This window comes from Leptodactylus fuscus, chromosome 11, assembly GCF_031893055.1.
Source record: "Leptodactylus fuscus isolate aLepFus1 chromosome 11, aLepFus1.hap2, whole genome shotgun sequence".
NCBI lineage: Eukaryota > Metazoa > Chordata > Amphibia > Anura > Leptodactylidae > Leptodactylus > Leptodactylus fuscus.
Genome location: NC_134275.1, coordinates 56,966,832 through 56,980,054, shown reverse-complemented (window position 1 = coordinate 56,980,054; position 13,223 = coordinate 56,966,832).

Genomic DNA, 13,223 nt, shown 5'->3' with positions numbered 1-13,223 from the left:
GTGCAACAGCCCAGTGCAACAGTCCAGCCCAGTGCAACAGCCCAGTGCAACAGTCCAGCCCAGTGCAACAGCCCAATGCAACAGTCCAGCCCAGTGCAACAGTCCAGCCCAGTGCAACAGCCCAGTGCAACAGTCCAGCCCAGTGCAACAGTCCAGCCCAGTATAACAGTCCAGCCCAGTGCAACAGTCCAGCCCAGTATAACAGTCCAGCCCAGTGCAACAGTCCAGCCCAGTGCAACAGTCCAGCCCAGTGCAACAGTCCAGCCCAGTGCAACAGTCCAGCCCAGTGCAACAGTCCAGCCCAGTATAACAGTCCAGCCCAGTGCAACAGTCCAGCCCAGTGCAACAGTCCAGCCCAGTGCAACAGTCCAGCCCAGTGCAACAGTCCAGCCCAGTATAACAGTCCAGCCCAGTGCAACAGTCCAGCCCAGTGCAACAGTCCAGCCCAGTATAACAGTCCAGCCCAGTGCAACAGTCCAGCCCAGTGCAACAGTCCAGCCCAGTGCAACAGTCCAGCCCAGTGCAACAGTCCAGCCCAGTGTAACAGTCCAGCCCAGTGCAACAGTCCAGCCCAGTATAACAGTCCAGCCCAGTGCAACAGTCCAGCCCAGTGTAACAGTCCAGCCCAGTGCAACAGTCCAGCCCAGTATAACAGTCCAGCCCAGTGCAACAGTCCAGCCCAGTGCAACAGTCCAGCCCAGTGCAACAGTCCAGCCCAGTATAACAGTCCAGCCCAGTGCAACAGTCCAGCACAGTGCAACAGCCCAGTGCAACAGTCCAGCCCAGTGCAACAGCCCAGTGCAACAATCCAGCCCAGTATAACAGTCCAGCCCAGTGTAACAGTCCAGCACAGTGCAACAGTCCAGCCCAGTGCAACAGTCCAGCCCAGTGCAACAGTCCAGCCCAGTATAACAGTCCAGCCCAGTGCAACAGACCAGCCCAGTGCAACAGCCCAGTGCAACAGTCCAGCCCAGTGCAACAGCCCAGTGCAACAGTCCAGCCCAGTGCAACAGCCCAATGCAACAGTCCAGCCCAGTGCAACAGCCCAGTGCAACAGTCCAGCCCAGTATAACAGTCCAGTCCAGTGCAACAGTCCAGCCCAGTGCAACAGTCCAGCCCAGTGCAACAGTCCAGCCCAGTATAACAGTCCAGCCCAGTTTAACAGTCCAGCCCAGTGCAGCAGTCCAGCCCAGTGCAACAGTCCAGCCCAGTATAACAGACCAGCCCAGTTTAACAGTCCAGCCCAGTGCAACAGTCCAGCCCAGTGCAACAGTCCAGCCCAGTATAACAGTCCAGCCCAGTGCAACAGTCCAGCCCAGTGCAACAGTCCAGCCCAGTGTAACAGTCCAGCCCAGTGCAACAGTCCAGCCCAGTGCAACAGTCCAGCCCAGTGCAACAGTCCAGCCCAGTGCAACAGTCCAGCCCAGTGTAACAGTCCAGCCCAGTATAACAGTCCAGCCCAGTGCAACGGTCCAGCCCAGTGCAACAGTCCAGCCCAGTGCAACAGTCCAGCCCTAACAGTCCAGCCCAGTGCAACAGTCCAGCCCAGTGTAACGGTCCAGCCCAGTGTAACGGTCCAGCCCAGTGCAACGGTCCAGCCCAGTGCAACGGTCCAGCCCAGTGCAACGGTCCAGCCCAGTGCAACGGTCCAGCCCAGTGCAACGGTCCAGCCCAGTGCAACGGTCCAGCCCAGTGCAACGGTCCAGCCCAGTGCAACGGTCCAGCCCAGTGCAACGGTCCAGCCCAGTGCAACGGTCCAGCCCAGTGTAACGGTCCAGCCCAGTGTAACGGTCCAGCCCAGTGCAACGGTCCAGCCCAGTGCAACAGTCCAGCCCAGTGCAACAGTCCAGCCCTAACAGTCCAGCCCAGTGCAACAGTCCAGCCCAGTGCAACAGTCCAGCCCAGTGTAACGGTCCAGCCCAGTGCAACGGTCCAGCCCAGTGCAACGGTCCAGCCCAGTGTAACGGTCCAGCCCAGTGTAACGGTCCAGCCCAGTATAACGGTCCAGCCCAGTATAACGGTCCAGCCCAGTATAACGGTCCAGCCCAGTGCAACGGTCCAGCCCAGTGCAACGGTCCAGCCCAGTGCAACGGTCCAGCCCAGTGTAACGGTCCAGCCCAGTGTAACGGTCCAGCCCAGTGCAACGGTCCAGCCCAGTGCAACGGTCCAGTCCAGTGTAACGGTCCAGCCCAGTGTAACGGTCCAGCCCAGTGTAACGGTCCAGCCCAGTGCAACGGTCCAGCCCAGTGCAACGGTCCAGCCCAGTGCAACGGTCCAGCCCAGTGTAACGGTCCAGCCCAGTGTAACGGTCCAGCCCAGTGCAACAGTCCAGCCCAGTGTAACAGTCCAGCCCAGTGCAACAGTCCAGCCCAGTGTAACAGTCCAGCCCAGTGTAACAGTCCAGCCCAGTGTAACAGTCCAGCCCAGTGCAACAGTCCAGCCCAGTGCAACAGTCCAGCCCAGTATAACAGTCCAGCCCAGTGCAACAGTCCAGCCCAGTGCAACAGTCCAGCCCAGTGCAACAGCCCAGTGCAACAGTCCAGCCCAGTGCAACAGCCCAGTGCAACAGTCCAGCCCAGTGCAACAGCCCAGTGCAACAGTCCAGCCCAGTGCAACAGCCCAGTGCAACAGTCCAGCCCAGTATAACAGTCCAGTCCAGTGCAACAGTCCAGCCCAGTGCAACAGTCCAGCCCAGTGCAACAGTCCAGCCCAGTATAACAGTCCAGCCCAGTATAACAGTCCAGCCCAGTGTAACAGTCCAGCCCAGTGCAACAGTCCAGCCCAGTATAACAGTCCAGCCCAGTGCAACAGTCCAGCCCAGTGCAACAGTCCAGCCCAGTGCAACAGTCCAGCCCAGTATAACAGTCCAGCCCAGTGCAACAGTCCAGCCCAGTGCAACAGCCCAGTGCAACAGTCCAGCCCAGTATAACAGTCCAGTCCAGTGCAACAGTCCAGCCCAGTGCAACAGTCCAGCCCAGTGCAACAGTCCAGCCCAGTATAACAGTCCAGCCCAGTGTAACAGTCCAGCCCAGTGCAACAGTCCAGCCAAGTATAACAGTCCAGCCCAGTGCAACAGTCCAGCCCAGTGCAACAGTCCAGCCCAGTGCAACAGTCCAGCCCAGTGCAACAGTCCAGCCCAGTATAACAGTCCAGCCCAGTGCAACAGTCCAGCCCAGTGCAACAGCCCAGTGCAACAGTCCAGCCCAGTGCAACAGCCCAGTGCAACAGTCCAGCCCAGTGCAGCAGCCCAGTGCAACAGTCCAGCCCAGTGCAACAGCCCAGTGCAACAGTCCAGCCCAGTATAACAGTCCAGTCCAGTGCAACAGTCCAGCCCAGTGTAACAGTCCAGCCCAGTGAAACAGTCCAGCCCAGTATAACAGTCCAGCCCAGTTTAACAGTCCAGCCCAGTGCAACAGTCCAGCCCAGTGCAACAGTCCAGCCGAGTGCAACAGTCCAGCCCAGTGCAACAGTCCAGCCCAGTGCAACAGCCCAGTGCAACAGTCCAGCCCAGTGCAACAGCCCAGTGCAACAGTCCAGCCCAGTGCAACAGCCCAATGCAACAGTCCAGCCCAGTGCAACAGTCCAGCCCAGTGCAACAGCCCAGTGCAACAGTCCAGCCCAGTGCAACAGTCCAGCCCAGTATAACAGTCCAGCCCAGTGCAACAGTCCAGCCCAGTATAACAGTCCAGCCCAGTGCAACAGTCCAGCCCAGTGCAACAGTCCAGCCCAGTGCAACAGTCCAGCCCAGTGCAACAGTCCAGCCCAGTATAACAGTCCAGCCCAGTGCAACAGTCCAGCCCAGTGCAACAGTCCAGCCCAGTGCAACAGTCCAGCCCAGTGCAACAGTCCAGCCCAGTATAACAGTCCAGCCCAGTGCAACAGTCCAGCCCAGTGCAACAGTCCAGCCCAGTATAACAGTCCAGCCCAGTGCAACAGTCCAGCCCAGTGCAACAGTCCAGCCCAGTGCAACAGTCCAGCCCAGTGCAACAGTCCAGCCCAGTGTAACAGTCCAGCCCAGTGCAACAGTCCAGCCCAGTATAACAGTCCAGCCCAGTGCAACAGTCCAGCCCAGTGTAACAGTCCAGCCCAGTGCAACAGTCCAGCCCAGTATAACAGTCCAGCCCAGTGCAACAGTCCAGCCCAGTGCAACAGTCCAGCCCAGTGCAACAGTGCAGCCCAGTGCAACAGTCCAGCCCAGTATAACAGTCCAGCCCAGTGCAACAGTCCAGCACAGTGCAACAGCCCAGTGCAACAGTCCAGCCCAGTGCAACAGCCCAGTGCAACAATCCAGCCCAGTATAACAGTCCAGCCCAGTGTAACAGTCCAGCACAGTGCAACAGTCCAGCCCAGTGCAACAGTCCAGCCCAGTGCAACAGTCCAGCCCAGTATAACAGTCCAGCCCAGTGCAACAGACCAGCCCAGTGCAACAGCCCAGTGCAACAGTCCAGCCCAGTGCAACAGCCCAGTGCAACAGTCCAGCCCAGTGCAACAGCCCAATGCAACAGTCCAGCCCAGTGCAACAGCCCAGTGCAACAGTCCAGCCCAGTATAACAGTCCAGTCCAGTGCAACAGTCCAGCCCAGTGCAACAGTCCAGCCCAGTGCAACAGTCCAGCCCAGTATAACAGTCCAGCCCAGTTTAACAGTCCAGCCCAGTGCAGCAGTCCAGCCCAGTGCAACAGTCCAGCCCAGTATAACAGTCCAGCCCAGTTTAACAGTCCAGCCCAGTGCAACAGTCCAGCCCAGTGCAACAGTCCAGCCCAGTGCAACAGTCCAGCCCAGTATAACAGTCCAGCCCAGTGCAACAGTCCAGCCCAGTGCAACAGCCCAGTGCAACAGTCCAGCCCAGTGCAACAGCCCAGTGCAACAGTCCAGCCCAGTGCAACAGCCCAATGCAACAGTCCAGCCCAGTGCAACAGTCCAGCCCAGTATAACAGTCCAGTCCAGTGCAACAGTCCAGCCCAGTGTAACAGTCCAGCCCAGTGTAACAGTCCAGCCCAGTGTAACAGTCCAGCCCAGTGCAACAGTCCAGCCCAGTGCAACAGTCCAGCCCAGTGCAACAGCCCAATGCAACAGTCCAGCCCAGTGCAACAGTCCAGCCCAGTATAACAGTCCAGTCCAGGGCAACAGTCCAGCCCAGTGTAACAGTCCAGCCCAGTGTAACAGTCCAGCCCAGTATAACAGTCCAGCCCAGTGCAACAGTCCAGCCCAGTGTAACAGTCCAGCCCAGTGCAACAGTCCAGCCCAGTATAACAGTCCAGCCCAGTGCAACAGCCCAGCCCAGTGCAACAGCCCAGTGCAACAGTCCAGCCCAGTGCAACAGTCCAGCCCGGTTTGCTTATGCCATTACATTGGCCAGTGTTAATCTAAGGATTGCCAGCTCTTGTATATATAGAGCTTTTATTTCCTTCACAGACATCTCCAGTGGCCAATACATCCCACAGATTTCATTCTTCTCATGATCTATTTTTGTTCCCTCCTGGTATCTTCTGATACCTGACTGATAGTACAGAGTGTATAGCACAGTTTAGATTCTTAAAAGGATCGCCATAAATAATTTACACAATATTCTGCTTGCTCAGCTCCAAGCGTTCTCAAATTATTATGTAAAATGACTTCATAACATGTAATGTGAGCCTTTTATCTGCCTGCCAAGATGGTAACTGGTTTTATTATCGGTAATATGTAAGCAAATATTTCTGTGCATTAAAATGTATCATGGAGATGTATTCCCACTAATTAAATGCTTGATGCTGCCGGTTGCTATTGTCCTCTATATGTAATGGATGATATTAAGTTATAATCAATACTCATGGAAGATTTACTAGTCCATTTAATGCAGACAGCTACAACGCCATCGGATGAATTATAGATGAAGGAGACTCTTGAGTTTAGTGCTGGTAAATTTCAAAATGTAGAGGAGCCCAGTAACAATTCATATGTGATCCCCGAATGGATCGACGGATATTTATCATCTGCGGCTAGAACGGAGATATGTCATTTGAAATATTTCTTCCTAAATTGGGAAATGTGTCACATGTGTCAGCACCGATAATAGGCCCTATAAAATGTATGCAACAATAGTCCGGGAAGGGGGAAATCCCATTGAAAGACAATTATGCCCCTCGGCATTCTGGAGTAAAAATCCTGAAAGCGAAACCCAGGTCACCCTTACATAGAGGGACGAAAGGTATAGGAACAGCCAGATCTAAGAACCAAATATACTGTACAAGCATGGAAAGTATAGAAACAGACAAGGAACATTCATAAAGTAATACTATGATGAAAACAGTGCACATTCCTGTCCATTGTGGGGGGTATTATAGTAGTTATATTCTTGTACATAGGGGCAGTATTACAGTAGTTATATTCTTGTACATAGGAGCAGTATTATAGTAGTTATATTCTTGTACATAGGGGCAGTATTATAGTAGTTATATTCTTGTACATAGGAGTAGTATTATAGTAGTTATATTCTTGTACATAGGAGTAGTATTATAGTAGTTATATTCTTGTACATAGGAGCAGTATTATAGTAGTTATATTCTTGTACATAGGAGCAGTATTATAGTAGTTATATTCTTGTACATAGGAGCAGTATTATAGTAGTTATATTCTTGTACATAGGAGTAGTATTATAGTAGTTATATTCTTGTACATAGGAGCAGTATTATAGTAGTTATATTCTTGTACATAGGAGCAGTATTATAGTAGTTATATTCTTGTACATAGGGGGCAGTATTATAGTAGTTATATTCTTGTACATAGGAGCAGTATTATAGTAGTTATATTCTTGTACATAGGAGCAGTATTATAGTAGTTATATTCTTATACATAGGAGCAGTATTATAGTAGTTATATTCTTGTACATAGGAGCAGTATTATAGTAGTTATATTCTTGTACATAGGGGGCAGTATTATAGTAGTTATATTCTTGTACATAGGAGTAGTATTATAGTAGTTATATTTTTGTACATAGGAGCAGTATTATAGTAGTTATATTCTTGTACATAGGAGCAGTATTATAGTAGTTATATTCTTGTACATAGGGGCAGTATTATAGTAGTTATATTCTTGTACATAGGAGCAGTATTATAGTAGTTATATTCTTGTACATAGGAGGTAGTATTATAGTAGTTATATTCTTGTACATAGGAGCAGTATTATAGTAGTTATATTCTTGTACATAGGAGAAGTATTATAGTAGTTATATTCTTGTACATAGGAGCAGTATTATAGTAGTTATATTCTTGTACATAGGAGGTAGTATTATAGTAGTTATATTCTTGTACATAGGAGCAGTATTGTAGTAGTTATATTCTTGTACATAGGAGAAGTATTATAGTAGTTATATTCTTGTACATAGGAGCAGTATTATAGTAGTTATATTCTTGTACATAGGAGGTAGTATTATAGTAGTTATATTCTTGTACATAGGAGCAGTATTGTAGTAGTTATATTCTTGTACATAGGAGGCAGTATTATAGTGGTTATATTATTGTACATAGGAGCAGTATTATAGTAGTTATATTCTTGTACATAGGGGCAGTATTATAGTAGTTATATTCTTGTACATAGGAGCAGTATTATAGTAGTTATATTCTTGTACATAGGAGTAGTATTATAGTAGTTATATTTTTGTACATAGGAGCAGTATTATAGTAGTTATATTCTTGTACATAGGAGCAGTATTATAATAGTTATATTCTTGTACATAGGGGGCAGTATTATAGTAGTTATATTCTTGTACATAGGAATAGTATTATAGTAGTTATATTCTTGTACATAGGGGCAGTATTATAGTAGTTATATTCTTGTACATAGGAGTAGTATTATAGTAGTTATATTCTTGTACATAGGAGTAGTATTATAGTAGTTTTATTCTTGTACATAGGAGCAGTGTTATAGTAGTTATATTCTTGTACATAGGAGGTAGTATTATAGTAGTTATATTCTTGTACATAGGAGCAGTATTATAGTAGTTATATTCTTGTACATAGGAGCAGTATTATAGTAGTTATATTCTTGTACATAGGAGTAGTATTATAGTAGTTATATTCTTGTACATAGGACCAGTATTATAGTAGTTATATTCTTGTACATAGGGAGCAGTATTATAGTAGTTATATTCTGGTACATAGGGGGCAGTATTATAGTAGTTATATTCTTGTACATAGGAGCAGTATTATAGTAGTTATATTCTTGTACATAGGAGCAGTATTATAGTAGTTATATTCTTGTACATAGGAGTAGTATTATAGTAGTTATATTCTTGTACATACGGGCAGTATTATAGTAGTTATATCTTTATACATAGGATAGGCATTATAGTACTTACAGTATATTCTTGTAGATGGAGGCAATATTAAATTAAATTTTAATGGCCTTCTTCTCTTACATCTTTATCACCATTTTTACCCCCCCCCCCTTCTCCATTACTTAGCTATAACTCAGGTTTATAGGATGAAAACTAAAATTCAGTGAGAAAAGATGAACTTGCGTTGTGCCGTTTTATACCATCTCTTTGGCTTAATCATATCAGGAGTAGAGAAAGCAATTTAAAAGGCAAATTTTGACTTTCAAAACACGATGTATGAGAAATTACTCAATGCCTCTGGGAGCTTATTTACAATAAGGAGCAGAGAACTTCCCTTCGAGAAATCTCCTTTCACCTTGATTATGCCGAAAGTTTTATAAGCCGCACTAGAAAATAAAATAAGATCACACACTATGATTTGCTACTTGCTGGGCACAGTATAGAACTTGTAGTTTCTTTTTTTTTATTTATTTATTTTGCGTCCTTTTTCTTTTTTTGTAATAATTTTAATAAAACATCTTGTCTCCATGCAGAATCTCACCGGCATCACGCAGATAAAAACACAACTTGTCCTTGAGTTCTGTAGAAATAAAATTTAGGTGGAATTAATGAGAATCTGAGACATTTTTTCGTGTTTGCTTTTTCTTCTCTGCTTGTTAGCTGCAGCCTTCACTTAGTAGCCCTTGGCGTGTTCTGATGGGGTCGAACATATTGAATGAGTAAAAATGTGTAATGTGTTTGTTAAAGTTTAAACAATGTGGTAAGCGAGAGCCGGTTCATCTTCGTAGACGTAGAGCAGATATGAACTCCGAGCCAAGGTCGCACAATCTTACATTGTTATGGATGAATAGTAAATGTATGTAGCAGTAAATGACTAGAACATGTAGTAAAGTAACACATACGTCCCGGAATAATTCTATCCCACTTACACAACAATGGTTGTCTTGTCTCAAAGCCATGTCCTAAACATATAGATTTGAGTTCATGGATGTTTCCACCACTATTGAGTTACTATTTTGGTGGTGGATTCCATGTGTAGATATATTTTATTACTGAGTCGATGGTTTGCACCCACCAGCATACTATAGCCTAAAGGTTAAATTCGATACAAGCTGTAGGGTTCATGGACACTGGTCCACAACCCTTCTGGTGCGGCTGGGTCTCCATGTATCCATCGCCTTATTGCTCCTTTAAGGGTCAGCCTCAATGCTTGTAATTCTTCAAAAAAACAATCTATGCAAGTACTTATGTGTAGCAATCTGTTTCAGTGGACACACCCTGGCTGAGTAATAAGGATCCTATTTCCTTCTCCTGTATGCTTTCTGCTTCTAATGTTTATTAACCACAACTCATTTCCAGACCTTGTCTATGTCTGATGCTTCTTTCCTGCTGTCTGCCAGTTACTGATCTCAATTTGTCACCAGATTTCACCCCAGTGTGCGTTCCCAAATTTTGCTCTAATACCTAGTATTGCCACTAAACTAAACTATATCTGCTGGTGAAGTCACTGTGTACATACATTACATTACTTATCCTGTACTGATCCTGAGTTATAGTATATATTCCACAGACACTTCCAAAATCTTGTAGAATCCTTCCCAGGAAAGTGGAAAAATGGGAGGGATTTAGAATGGCAGGTCAGAAAAGCTTACGGCGAGGGGTGCACATTATATGGATTAAAGTATCACACAAACCAATGCATTGAACAAGCATACAACTCTGCAAGTGCACTGCAAATCAGCAGTAATCCTGGTCATGAATCCCTTCCCGTAATCAATATTTACTGGTTTGCCCTGTATCTTCTACACTAGTGTTGGTGAGTGGAGTTGCATTGCGATCTCTAGAGTGTTGCAACTGCAAAGTCTAACATTACCCAAATAGAAGTTGTCGTCTCATTACATTAGGGGGTCGCAATGCAAACATTAGTGAAGGAACGACGGGCAAACCGGAAATCTTTGGTAGAATGATGGAAGTCTTGGTCAAAATGACTGTGTAGCCCTATCGTTACATGATTTCATTGCAGAATTTGCTCTGAAAATCTCTGGCTTTTCTCCAACATGCTGTAGATCTAAAAATCTGTAGCAAAATTATTGAGATTCCTCAACTACAAATCTGCAACAAGCAGGTGATGTGTGAAGAAGACCTAAAAGCAAGGACAGATCCTATAAGAAGAGGCTGTAACCAGCAAACTCCTTCTGGAAAATTATCTCAAGATAAGCATGAGAAGTGAAGATTTTATGCAGCAATTCTCATAATGTAAATTTCCAGCACAATCAGTGAAATGATTAATTATTCGTCTGGTTCTGAGTGACCCGAGATGTCTGAGCGTGTCAGAGAAGAACGCGCGCCTCCCATTCCCACAAACTCATAACGGGGGTGAATAATTTATATTCATGGTGTTTCAGAAGAAATTACATTAATCCAAGACAAATAATTAAAGTGCAGAAACTCTGAGGGAAAGGAAATTGAAATCACAGAATAAAACTGCTCCATGAAAAAGATGAACTTCTCTGTAGATGAGATCTGATGAATACCCAGCACCGAACTGGAACCAAGGACCCATTAGGGCCCCATATACCTTAATTAACCTTTAAGCATCCTCCTGGCAAAGCTAGAGATGGATCAACCTTACAAGATACGTTTTGTGCAAGGTTCATTGGCAACATTTGGCTCAGGCCAAACGGGCTTACAAATGGTCCCTTTCTGACCCCAGACTATAATAGACAGAGGCCCAGGTGAAGGGCAGACTAAATAGAAAAAAACCCCTGATGCTTACCTCTACTCACCTCTCCTGTGCATCCAGTCTTCTTTCCAATTGTTCAGTCTTCATCCTGTGGTCGTTGTGACCTTGTCTGGTGTCATCTCTAATGCCACATGTTCTGGGGTCACTGCTGAGGACTGTCATTGGGCTCAGTGATTATATGGGGTGCCCCAATGTCAGGATACTTTTGGAAAATTTGTAGCATGTCTGACTTCGACTGATTTGCTCATCTTTTCTGACAGCCATAGTGGGCATGCTTTATTAGGATTGCATAACATTTAAAAACAAAACCAAAACATTTTTTTGTGGGGGAGGGGGGGGGGTTCCCCCCAAAACAGCACCATGCCTATCCATGGGTTGGGTCTGGTATTGCGGTTTAGGTTATATGGGCAACCTATGCAGCTGCACGAACCCTGAAGTTAAGATGAGATAAGATAATCCTTTAATAGTCCCACAATGGGGATATTTCAGACAATGGGGAAATTTCAGACAATGGGAAATTTCAGAAGTGTCTAACAAACAAGGGATTTAACAAGCTTGAGAAGGGCTGGAGTAATATAAAAAAAAAAATAAAAAAAAAATACTCACCTCTTCCCGGCTCTCAGATGTCGGCAGCCCATTCAGTCTGGCACCATGCCTCGGTTCTAGAAGCCTTGTGCCCATGTGAATTAGGCTGTTGACAGGCCTTAGCGGTTGCTGGAGAGGTTCCAGTTATGTCACTCATATAAGTCACTGGTCCTTGTCCAGCGACCACTGAGGCCATTGATTGGCCTCAGTGGTCATGTAGGGCGCAGCACTTCCAAAGTCCGAGTCTCAGCATGTCACCAAAATCACTGTGGCACAGGACAGTGTAGTGCCTCAGACAGGTGAATATGAGTTTTACACCTACCCCAGGTCCAATTTTTCTAATTCTTGGACAATTCCTTTAAGCTGAACACTGAAGTTGATTGTATGTCACAGACTTCTTGCAATCACCGGGGCTCCGGGAAATATCTCGGTCAGGGATGATTGGTGCACATGCACAGTAGTAGTCTAATTTTCTAATTTTATGGTGAGAGAAGCGCCATTTCAATATTCATCTCAGGCAGCAGAAAAGCCAGAATTGTCTCTGTCCACAGCTAAATCTGATCCAAAATCCTCACCAAACTTATATATGACAAATAATAGCTTTGACTATGACAAGTGGTTTCTCATTATATTGCAAGCGTAACCTGAATGTCTGGGTACAATATGTGTACAGGACCCGCACCTATCATATACTAGGGCCCAGGTGTGACGGCTACTTCAGCAGCACCTATAGTTAGCGAGTAGTTAAATATTAAATCGATATTCGATATTCGTTTCGAGTAGCCCCTCAATATTTGACTACTCAAATCGAATATCGAATCCTATTATAGTGTATGGGGGAAAAATGCTCGTTTCAGGGGTAGGCAACATTCGATCAAATTGAACCTACCAAGTCCATGAGTGAGGGTCAGGCTGGATTCTCCGAGAAGTCTTCTCCGTGCAGCGTCCCCGTGGCGTCTTCCGGCTCTGAATTCACTCTGCCAGGCATCGGGCCTTGGCAGAGCCGATTGCCTGGCAGATTGAATTTAGAGACCGAGGATGCCGCGGGGACGCTGCGCGGAGAAGACTTCTAAAGGTAGGAGAAGAACCAGCGTTGATTCGAATGGAAAAATTTGATGCAGAACCAGCGTTGATTGGCCGAATACTATACAGTCGGCCGACTGTATAGCATTCGGCCAATCAACGCTGGTTCTGCATCAAATTTTTCCATTCGAATAGCGAGTAGTATTCGATCGAGTATGAGTATTTCATATACCGTAGTATTCGATCGAATACCTACTCGATCGAGTACTACTCGCTCATCTCTACTTATTATTTTATTATTCATGAAAAACCCCTAAAGATTATAGTACTTTTTTAATAAAATTTTTAGCTTTTGTGTAGCATTATACAGTCAAACATCCAACACCCACTCCTTCCTATCTCTCCAGTAAATGATATTCCTATGTCTTTGGCCCCGATAAGATAGAAGTTGGCAGAATCATTGCTATGTGATAATAGATGTCGGGCGCCGGTTCTTGTTATGTTCTGTCTGAGTCCATTTGACTTTTACACAAATAAACATCACTTAGGGAACTGTA